General features: G+C 38.4%; 1 pseudogene; it reads right to left on the minus strand.

The window, feature by feature from the left end:
• Positions 1–1,812: 1,812 nt before the first annotated feature.
• LOC127677498 (vomeronasal type-1 receptor 90-like) lies at positions 1,813–2,738 on the minus strand (annotated as a pseudogene).
• Positions 2,739–11,064: the final 8,326 nt, after the last annotated feature.

Consider the following 11,064-nt stretch of genomic DNA (forward strand, 5'->3'; position numbering starts at 1 on the left):
TTATGTTATTTTTTATGTTATTTTTATGTTTGTGTGGTTACCTTCTTTTGGGTTTGTTGGAAGAAGATTAATTTCTTGCTTTTTCTAGGGTGTAGTTTCCCTCCTTGTGTTGACATTTTCCATGTATTACCCTTTGTAGAGCTGGATTTGTGGAAAGATATTGTGTACATTTGGTTTTATCATGGAATATCTTGGTTTCTCCATCTATGGTGATTGAGAGCTTTGCTGGGTATAGTAGTCTGGGTTGGCATTTGTGTTCTCTTAGGGTCTGCCCGAAGCTAGCCATTTTAAACTATAGAATAAACAAGAATGTTTTCAGGATTTCTTAGAAGTTATCAGTGAGCATTCAGTATAGTTAGAGAGCTAGAAGGCCAGAGACCATAAATCTTTAAGCTACATCAAGAGACCATTAGTCTTTAAAGCTATGTCCAATGCTGTGTCCTACTTTGCTATGTTGTTTTTGTTGTTGTTGTTTGTAGAGGCCAGCTCACACATCTTAACCGTGGGTTTTCTGGAAGGAGAGATGGGTAAGGAACAGGCTGCAAGAGAAATTACATGGAGAGACACAAAAACACATGGCTTCTGGTTTAAGTCTCCATCTTTAATGATGCCTCTCTCCCCAGAAACAAAGGCAGACCAAGCCCCTCCCTGAAGGCTGGAAACCAGTTCTTCTTGTTCTTCAGGAGGTGGGTGGTCAGGTTCCTGGCTGCTATTCTTGAGAGCAGTGGGCAGGGGGAGGTCACAGTTGTTGTTTGCTTTTTGCTGTTGTTGTTTTTGAGACAGGGTTTCTCTGTGTAGCACTGGTTGTCCTGGAACTCACTCTGTAGTCTAGGCCGGTCTCAAACTCAGAAATCCTCCTGCTGCTGCAGTCCAGGCTAGCCTCAAACTCCAGGTCCTCCTGCCTTTGCCTCCTTCAGCAAATCCTACTGGCCTATACCACTAGAACCGGCTGTGACCCGCTTTGATCATGCCAGTCCGAGTAGGCTCTGGCAAGCCAAAGTTGTTTCCCAGCCTCCATGTTCACATGCACACACATCCTTCATCTATGTACACATGCTCATGCATACACATACACAGATAACAGCCATATATCAGGTATGTTTATGTAAACAATTTTTATTAATATTTCAAAAGGTAAATGAAATGAAGTGCAAATATACATATGAAAATTTCATATAAGACTCATTAAATACTGTATACTTAATGAGTAGTAAAAACTGAAAACTTTAAACTCATTACTATTTTGGAATCATAGAAATTATAATTAGAAACCAGAATTAAAACTACAATCAGATATTGAAACCATTTTTGATGATTTATCATCAATTAAAATATTTTCAAATAAACCTTTAAAAAGTCACTATCAGCAAGAATCATCTTTTGAGTAACATCAGCATCAAAGGAACATTTATGATATAGACTAAAACAGAGAAATTAAGAGAATTCCTGTAGAAATATCAATTTATGATGTACAATGAACTTAAGAACCATATACTTCTTGGCAGTAAAATGTCAAAAGAATGAATAAGTGTAATACTACAAATTCTATTTAAACCATATGAAGAATATTGCTTTGCTACTTAAGTTATTAAACAGTCTAAGAAAAATCTGTTTTTTAGGGAAAAAAATTATTGGTGCTGCACCAGCATGGCACCTGACAACAATGTGAACCACCAGATCCAGGGGACCCCATGACCTCTTCTGACCTCTGTGAATACCAGGAATGCACACATGCATGCATGCATACCAGCCCAAAATTAATAAATATGAATAAAAATAAATTGTTTTTAAATAAGAGAAAAATTACCTTTTTTAAAAAGTATGGTGGCATATTTTCTGCATGTTTTTCAGTGTGATGATTATTTGATTATCAGAACTGATTTGTAGCAAAGGAGTAATTGTGGGATAGGCATACATCACAAACTTCTGAAAAGTCAGGATGGCTGGGTCGTATATCCATAACAGGACTGAGGTGGATGAGATGATGAAGTCTACCCAGTGCATGACCACAAAGAAAAACACCAGCAACAAGATGGTCTGGGTGGCTCTTTTCTCAGGGGATGCTCTCAGGTGGCTGATGCTGTGAAGATGCTTGCATTGCCTCTGATGTCTGAACAAGATAATCACCATGTATGCACTTGTGGTCAGCATGATTCCTACAAGAACTATGTCGCTGGAGGTTGTCATTGTTAAAATCAGTCCCCTGATGATGTGGTTCATGGGGAAGAGTGAGCAGTATTTAGTGACCTGGTCTGGCTGGTCTCACTCACATTGGTATAAGCACCAGCATAGAAGATCCAGTTACTGCTGAATGACAAATTGAAAGACCAAAAAGAGAAGACACAATAGATCATGTGTGGTTTTTTTTTTTGTTTTGTTTTGTTTTTTAGTTTATGTTTAAATTTTGCCAATAAAGAGGTATTGGGACTGATAGTAACAGCCTGGACCACACTCAGAAGGCAAGTGATTCAGATAGAGAGGCCTCTCATCACCCTGTTAATATAAAAAGTTGCCTTACATTTGAAGTCATTCTCAATGTTCAGTGACTTGAATAAGTCGAGTAAGTCAAATATCCCATCCAATGAGGAACATCATTGTGTGAACGAAGGTCAATTGACAGGAGATCAAGTCCATGAGCTTACATCTGTGATATAGGATTATCATAGTGTAGAAAAAAAAATATATTGGCTAGGGCTCCAAGTCCAGCAATAATAAAGGACATTATTTAGTAAAAACATTATTGGAAAGTGTATTCATCTTAAGAACCCAGAGGAAGCATATTTCATATATCTGAAAAAAATATTAGATACATCAAACATGATTCTCTGGTTGGTATGTCTATATCACTTTTTTTTTTTTTTTTGGCTTTTTGGCTTTTTGGCTTTTTGGCTTTTTGGCTTTGGGTTTTTCCAGACAGGGTTTCTCTTTATAGCCCTGGCTGTTCTGGAACTCACTCTGTGGACCAGGCTGGCCTCAAACTCAGAACTCTGCCTGCCTCTGCCTCCAGAGTGCTGGGATTGCAGGCATGTGCCACCACTACCCAGGCTCTATGGTATTTCAAGTGTCTTGTGACAGAGATAGAAAACTAACACAGCTGCCACTGGCTAGGTAGAATCCTGTTTATAAAATTATTAGTGTACATACTCAAGATAGTCCATAGTTAGATAAACTGGTTAAATTTTCCATTTGGAATTACTTTTACATACATACTTTTACATATATATACATATATATATATATATAGTGTATATCCCTGTAAAAAAAAAAAGGTGATAGATTACATGACATTTTCATTCAATATATAATACCCTTTGTTTTTCTTCACCATATTACCCTTTCCTGTCTCTGTCCACCCATGTGCTATACCCCCATACCTTCCCCAACAGTCCCCCTCTACTGTCCTGTATATAATATCCTGAAACCATATTAGATGAAATCTGTTAGCTATAAATCATTAAGCTTAATTTCTATGTCTACAAAAATCTGTTGTGTTTGTTGTTGTGTTGCTTATGTTACAGAATAGTTCAAAGTAAAATTCTAAATGGAGAATTCTCTAAACATTTATTACAGAATCCTGTTCCTATTCTATCATTTACTTACAGCTAGCTCTCAATATTAATGAAAAGAAAAAGAAACACTCACCAGCTGGGCCTGTGATAAACACCCTTGTAGCATGAGGCCCTAAGAAGTAATTATAAGGAAGGAATGTCATCAGCTCATCTCCCTCTAGATCCATAATTATCATGTCATGTGGAGAAGGCAGTTCTGACCTTGAGGTTGTTACAAAGTGGCACCATCAAATGGGAAAGTGAACTTCCCTACTTCCAGGAGAACAGTAGAGTAGGAACAGCTGAGCTCTGAGTTTCCCATGTGTGGGCTAATTCTCTCCAGGCCATATCTGTCTGTGTGATTTAACTGATCCCAGTCCTTGTGAACACAACAAAACTAATAATAACATTTCCTTTAACAGAAGTAGAAAAACATTTCAGATTCCCCAAGGTGTCCTTCCTGCTTGCAAAACACTCCTGATAGCCTCCATACTTCAGGGTGTCATCTAGAAATTAGGAATACTGATGCTAAAAGTGCAAAACATCATCTCCTTCAAACACATGTAGGAAAAGCAATCATTCTTACAGAGAGCACAGTGGTAAGGTAGTATAACTGTATTGTCAGTAGAAATGAGGTGTGGGGCTGGGATGCAGGTCAGTCAGTAGAGTACATGCCTCTATGCACAAAGTATGAATATCTGGGTTTGAAACCCAGCACCACATAATAGTAATCATTATATGTATTACCACACATAGTAATGTACACATATATAATTACTACACTCGGTAAGTAGTGGTGGAAGAATCAGAAACTCAAGATTGTCCTTTGCTACATGGTCAGTTTGAGGCTTCTGGAAAATTATTCACCATTTCTCCACCAGGAGGATAAAAACTTTCCCTCCCCCATTGTTTAGACAAAAGCCTATAGGCTCCTGTATGGGCTATTCTTCCATGCCTACTCCTTAACCAGTTCTGGTGATTGTATTAACCGGACACTTTATATTACATACTCAGATAAAGAAGAACCTTATAAATGGCACATAGCTGTCAGTAACTCCTTTTTATAATTTATCATAAAGCATAATTATGATTGCCACCTTGGTTATTCTCTTAATTCAAATTTATCCTACAGTTCAATGGTGACATTTAGGCAGACAAAATGGGCCAATGTGACAAAGGCATTCTTCACTAAGACTCATTACAGCCGTTCAATCCCAAGAACCCACATGGTAAAAGGAGAGAACAATCACAAGTGGGTCACTAATGTGCACATATACAATGTGGCATGAAAGTGCACACTTAATAAATAAATAGTAAAAACAAAAAACAGTGACTTTTATTTTGTAAACCTTCAGGTCTTCCAATAGAGTAACAGCTGGGAATAAAGTGGAAAGAGGTTTAGGAAAGAGAAATCCATAATTAACATTGTCACAAAAATATACAATTTTTTTATTTCAATGTTTACCTTTTCAGGAAATTTCATGAGTACTGTATTTACAAAATTTCTCCTAGAAAAGGGCATGACATAGACATGAAGTTAGTGGGGGAGAGTCAGGAGAATTTGGATAGCCAACAAGGTAGAAATTCTGTAAAATAACATTAATACAAGGAACCAATGAACAGAAGTGTTGGTGCTTTGAGGGATTTCCTATGCATAAATATCAACAGAAAGATTCATACAAAGTCATGGTAAGGAGAACAGTTTTTACCAAAAACCTAATGAAATTGACAGCTATGGACACATGATTCTGGATTCAGAGTCAATAACAACACAGGAAAGGACATGTGTATTCTTTCTCTACAGTTAAGGAAAGCCTCTGAGCCTAGGTTTGGGATGGCGGAGTCCCTACAAGGAGCCCCCAAGATTGTGGGAGCCTATAAAATCTGGATTATATAGGAGACCCCAAAATGTTAAAGATGCCACAGCCATTGGATACTAGCCAAAGACTGCAGCAGACAGGTATGGAGTCAGACCAAGTTAAATAAGTACTTTACAATTAACAAAGCTGAATAGGAAAACCTATATAATAAATCCTGTAACATTAGACACAGTGATGCAGGATTTGAACTTTCTACAATTTGTTTCAGTATTTTCTCACTATGCCCCATTCCCTCCTTCTTGGAATGGTAATGCATATTCTATGCCATATTTTCTATGACATATACTATGTCATAAGTATAGCATTTTCTTTTTGTTTTTCCTTTTACTTAAAATATTAAAAAATTTATAATTAAGAAATTGTCTTGCATTTCAGAAGACATGGACTTTGGACTCTGAAACAGTAGACTATGGGAATTTTTGAAGCTGGACTAAATACAGCTTGCATCATTATATGGCCACAAGTATGTATGGCTAGGAAATTGAATGTGAGTGTTTGAATGAGAAAGTCCCCATAGGCCTATATGTTTGAATTCGTAGTCTCTAGTTACTGTTTGGAAAAGATCAGGAAGTTTGGCCTACTTGTAGGAGATGTGGTCTTGTTAGAGGAGGAATGTTACTGGGGATAGGATTTGAGGTTTCAAAAGCATACGTCAATCTCAGTGTCTCTATCTGCCTATAACTTATGAATCAGATAATCAGATGTGAACTCTCAGCTACTCCTCTAATGCCATGCCTAATTGCTGGCCAACAGTGCTCCCTGCCATGATGTTAATGGCCTACACTCTACAAATGTAGACAAGCCACCAGTTAAAATGCTTCCTTTTATGTGTTGCCTTGGTCATGATGTCTCTTCACACCAATAGAAAAGTGAATAAGATGCCTATCTAAGCTCACATTTATATCTTGGAACAGGAAGCCCATCTGTTCCCTCTATTGCTCTGACTTCATTCTTCCCAAGATATCTCCAACTTCTAGACGTAACTCACCACACACACAGATCTTTACCCCTCACCAACCTGCTCTTTCAAAAACAAACTCAAAAATTACAAAGTCCACATGCCCAGATCTCCTCTTAGAAATACCTACACTATGAAATATGAAGCCAGTGTCTCCCCTCCAAAACTTGTAGAAATGTTTATCAATAAGAACCACCAAGATGATGCCATAATGTAGAGGAATACCAGGACAGGGAAGCAGGGGAGGGTTGATTGGGGAAGGGTAGATGGCTTATGGGATTTTCGGGGGAAGAGGGGAACCAGGAAAGGGGACAACATTTGAAATGTAAAGAAAAATATACCTAATTTTAAAAAAAGAAAAAGAAAAACATAAAGTAAATAAGATGGTTGAATTAAAAAAAAAAAAAAAAAAGAACCACCAAGATGAACCAAGGAAACAGAATTTAGAAAAACAATCATAGACCTCCACAATGAATTCAAGGAGTCTACATGAGACACAAAGAAACAGCTCAATGAAATCAAGAAGAAAGAGCACAACGAGAATAAATGTCTAAGCAGTGCCCAAGAAAACACAAAGTTAAAGCTGATAAAAAATAATTAAAACAGAGATCTCTGCTTCGGGATCCAGAACAGCCTGGGCTGTAACACCACATCTCCAGGTCCTGCAAGAGGACAGAGGGGTACCAGAGAGGCCAGCTGGGGGATTCAGTGTGCTTCGGGTGTCTGCTTCGGGATCTGACCAGCCTGGGCCACAGCACTTGGTCTCCAGGAAGTACAAGAGGACTGGTGTGCACCCAGAGGCAGACTGGGAGCACACAGCTTGCTCCAGCACACTGAGCTAAGGTTCCAGTCCTGAGGCCTCTGGCAGGAGCCTTCAGATCTTCGCTTTAGGATCCAGAACAGCCTGGGCTGCAACACCACATCTCCAGGTCCTGCAAGAGGCCAGAGGGGCACCCGGAGGCCGGCTGGGAGGAGGCAGTGTGCTCTGGTGAGTCCAGCAGGCCCCGGTGGGAGCCTTCAGGTGTCTGCTTCTGGATCTGAACAGCCTGGGCCACAGCACCCTGTCTCCAGACAGTGCAGGAGGTCAGCTGTGCACCAGAGGCCACCTGGGAAGAGGCAACTTGCACTGGTGAGTCCAGCATTGACAACAAGACCAACTAACACCAGTGAGAACTAGATGGCAAAAGACAAATGCAGGAATGTCACTAACAGAAATCAAAGCAATATGGCAGCATCTGAACCCAATTCTCCTTTAACAGCATGTCCTGGATACCCCATCACACCAGAAAAACAAGATTTGGATTTAAAATCACTGGTCATGATGCTGGTAGAAGAACACATGAAGGATATACTTAAAGAAATTCAGGAGAAAATGGATCAAAAATTAGAAGCCCATACAAGACTTCTAATCAAAAAATCATTGAAAGAAATTCAGGAGAATACAAAAGCCAATAAGGAGGAAACACAAAAATCACTTAAAGAAATACAGGAGAACTTTGGTCAACAGGCTGAGGTCATGAAAGAGGAAAAACTAAAATCTCTTAAAGAATTACAGGAAAGCACAAACAAGCAAGTGAAGGAGCTAAGTAAAACCATCCAGGATCTAAAATCAGAAGTAGAAACAACTAAGAAAACTCAAAGGGAGACAACTTTGGAGATAGAAAACCTTGGGAAGAAATCAGGGGACATAGATGCAAATATCAACAACAGAATACAGGAGGTAGAAGAAAGAATCTCAGATACTGAGGATACCATAGAAACCATGGACTCAACAGTTAAAGAAAATGCAAAATGCAAAAAGTTTGTAACCCAAAACATCCAGGAAATCCAAGACACAATGAGAAGACCAAACCTAAGGATTATAGGCATAGATGAGAGTGAAGATTTACAACCTAAAGGGCTAGCAAATATCTTCAATAAAATTATGGAAGAAAACTTCCCTAACCTAAAGAGAGAGATGCCCATGAATATACAAGAAGCCTACAGAACTCCAAACAGACTGGACCAGAACAGAAATACCTCTGGTCACATAATAATCAAAACACCAAATGTACTAAACAAAGAAAGAATATTAAAGGCAGTAAGAGAAAAAGGCCAAGTAACATATAAATGAAGGCCTATCAGAATCACACCAGACTTCTCACCTGAGACTATGAAAGCTAGAAAATCCTGCGCAGATCTCATGCAGACTCTAAGAGAACACAAATGCCAGCCAAAACTACTATACCCAGCAAAACTCTCACTCACCATAGATGGAGAAACTAAGATATTCCATGACAAAACCAAGTTTACCCAATATCTATCCACAAACCCAGCCCTACAAAGGATAATAGGAGGAAAACAGCAATACAAGGAGGGAAACTACACCCTGGAAAAAGCAAGATAGTAACCTTCTTTCATCAAACCCAAAAGAAGTTAACCAATCAAATTTAAAAAAAATAACATCAAAAATTACAGGAAGTAATAATTACTATTCCTTAATATCTCTTAACATCAATGGACTCAATGTCCCAATAAAAAGACATAGACTAACCAACTGGATACGTAAACAGGACCCTACATTTTGCTGCATATAGGAAACACACCTCAGGGTCAAAGACAAACACTACCTTAGAGTAAAAGGCTGGAAGACAATTTTATAAGCAAATAGTCTCAGGAAACAAGATGGAGTAGCCATTCTAATATTTGATAAAATTGACTTTCAACTCAAAGTCATCAAAAGAGATTCTGAGGGATACTTCTTGCTGGTCAAAGGAAGAACTCTCAATCCTGAACATCTATGCTCCAAATGCAAGGGCACCCTCATTCATAAAAGAAACTTTATTAAAGCTCAAAGCACACATTGTACCTAACATAATAATTGTAGGTGACTTCAACACTGCACTTTCCTCAATGGACCAATCAGGAAAACAGAAACTGAACAGGGACACAATGAAACTAATTGAAGCTTTGAACCAATTAGATTTAACAGATATATATAGAGCATTCTATCCTAAAGCAAAAGAATATACCTTTTTCTCAGCACCTCATGGTACCTTCTCCAAAATCGACCATATAATTGGTCACAAGACAGACCTCAACAAATATAAAAAGATCGAACTAATCCCATGCCTCCTATCAGATCACTATGGAGTAAGAGTGGTCTTCAATAGCAACAAAAACAACAGAAAACCCACATACACGTGGAAATTGAACAATATTCTACTCAATGATACCTTGGTCAAGGAAGACATAAAGAAAGAAATTAAAGACTTTTTAGAACACAATGAAAACGAAGACACAACATACCCAAATCTATGGGACACAATGAAAGCAGTACTAAGAGGAAAACTCATAGAACTGAGTGCCTCCAAAAAGAAAATGGAGAGAGCATACACTAACAGCTTAATGACACACCTGAAAGCCCTGGAACAAAAAGAAGCTATTTCACCCAGGAGGAGTAGAAGGCAGGAAATCATCAAACTCAGGGCTGAAATCAATCAAGTAGAAACAAAGAGAACCATACAAAGAATCAACAAAACCAGGAGCTGGTTCTTTGAGAAAATCAACAAGATAGATAAACCCTTAGCCAGACTAACCAAAGGGCACAAAAACAGTATCCAGATTAACAAACTTAGAAATGAAAAGGGAGATATAGCAACAGAAACTGAGGAAATTCAAAAACTCATTAGATCCTACTACAAAAGCCTATACTCAACACAACTGGAGAATCTGGAGGAAATGGACAGTTTCCTAGACAGATATCCGACACCAAAACTAAATCAGGATCAAATAGATCATCTAAACAGTCCCAAAACACCAGAAGAAATAAAAAGGGTAATCGAAAGTCTCCCAACCAAAAAAAGCACGGGACCAGATGGCTTCAGTGCAGAATTCTATCAGACCTTCATAGAAGACCTAGCACCAATACTCTTCAAACTGTTCCACAAAATAGAAACAGAAGGAACTCTACCCAACTCGTTCTATGAAGCCACAATTATGCTGATACCAAAACCACACAAAGATCCAACAAAGAAAGAGAACTTCAGGCCAATTTCTCTTATGAATATTGATGCAAAAATACTTAATAAAATTCTTGCCAACCGAATCCAAGAACACATCAAAACAATCATACACCACGATCAAGTAGGCTTCTTCCCAGGGATGCAGGGATGGTTCAATATAAGGAAATCCATCAATGCTATCCACTACATAAACAAACTCAAAGAAAAAAAACACATGATCATCTCATTAGATGCAGAAAAAGCATTTGACAAAATTCAGCATCCTTTCATGCTAAAAGTCTTGGAAAGAACAGGAATTCAAGGCCCATACCTAAACATTGTTAAAGCAATATACAGCAAACCGGTAGCCAACATCAAACTAAATGGAGAGAAACTTGAAGCAATCCCACTAAAATCAGGGACTAGACAAGGGTGTCCTCTCTCCATATCTTTTCAATATAGTACTTGAAGTTCTAGCTAGAGCAATTAGACAACATAAGGAGGTCAAAGGGATACAAATTGGAAAGGAAGAAGTCAAATTATCACTATTTGCAGATGACATGATAGTCTACTTAAGTGACCTGAAAACCTCCACCAGAGAACTCCTACAGCTGATAAACAACTTCAGCAAAGTGGCTGGTTATAAAATCAACTCAAGCAAATCAGTTGCCTTCCTATACTCAAAGGATAAGCAG

Source organism: Apodemus sylvaticus, chromosome 2, assembly GCF_947179515.1.
Source record: "Apodemus sylvaticus chromosome 2, mApoSyl1.1, whole genome shotgun sequence".
NCBI classification, from domain to species: Eukaryota; Metazoa; Chordata; class Mammalia; order Rodentia; family Muridae; genus Apodemus; species Apodemus sylvaticus.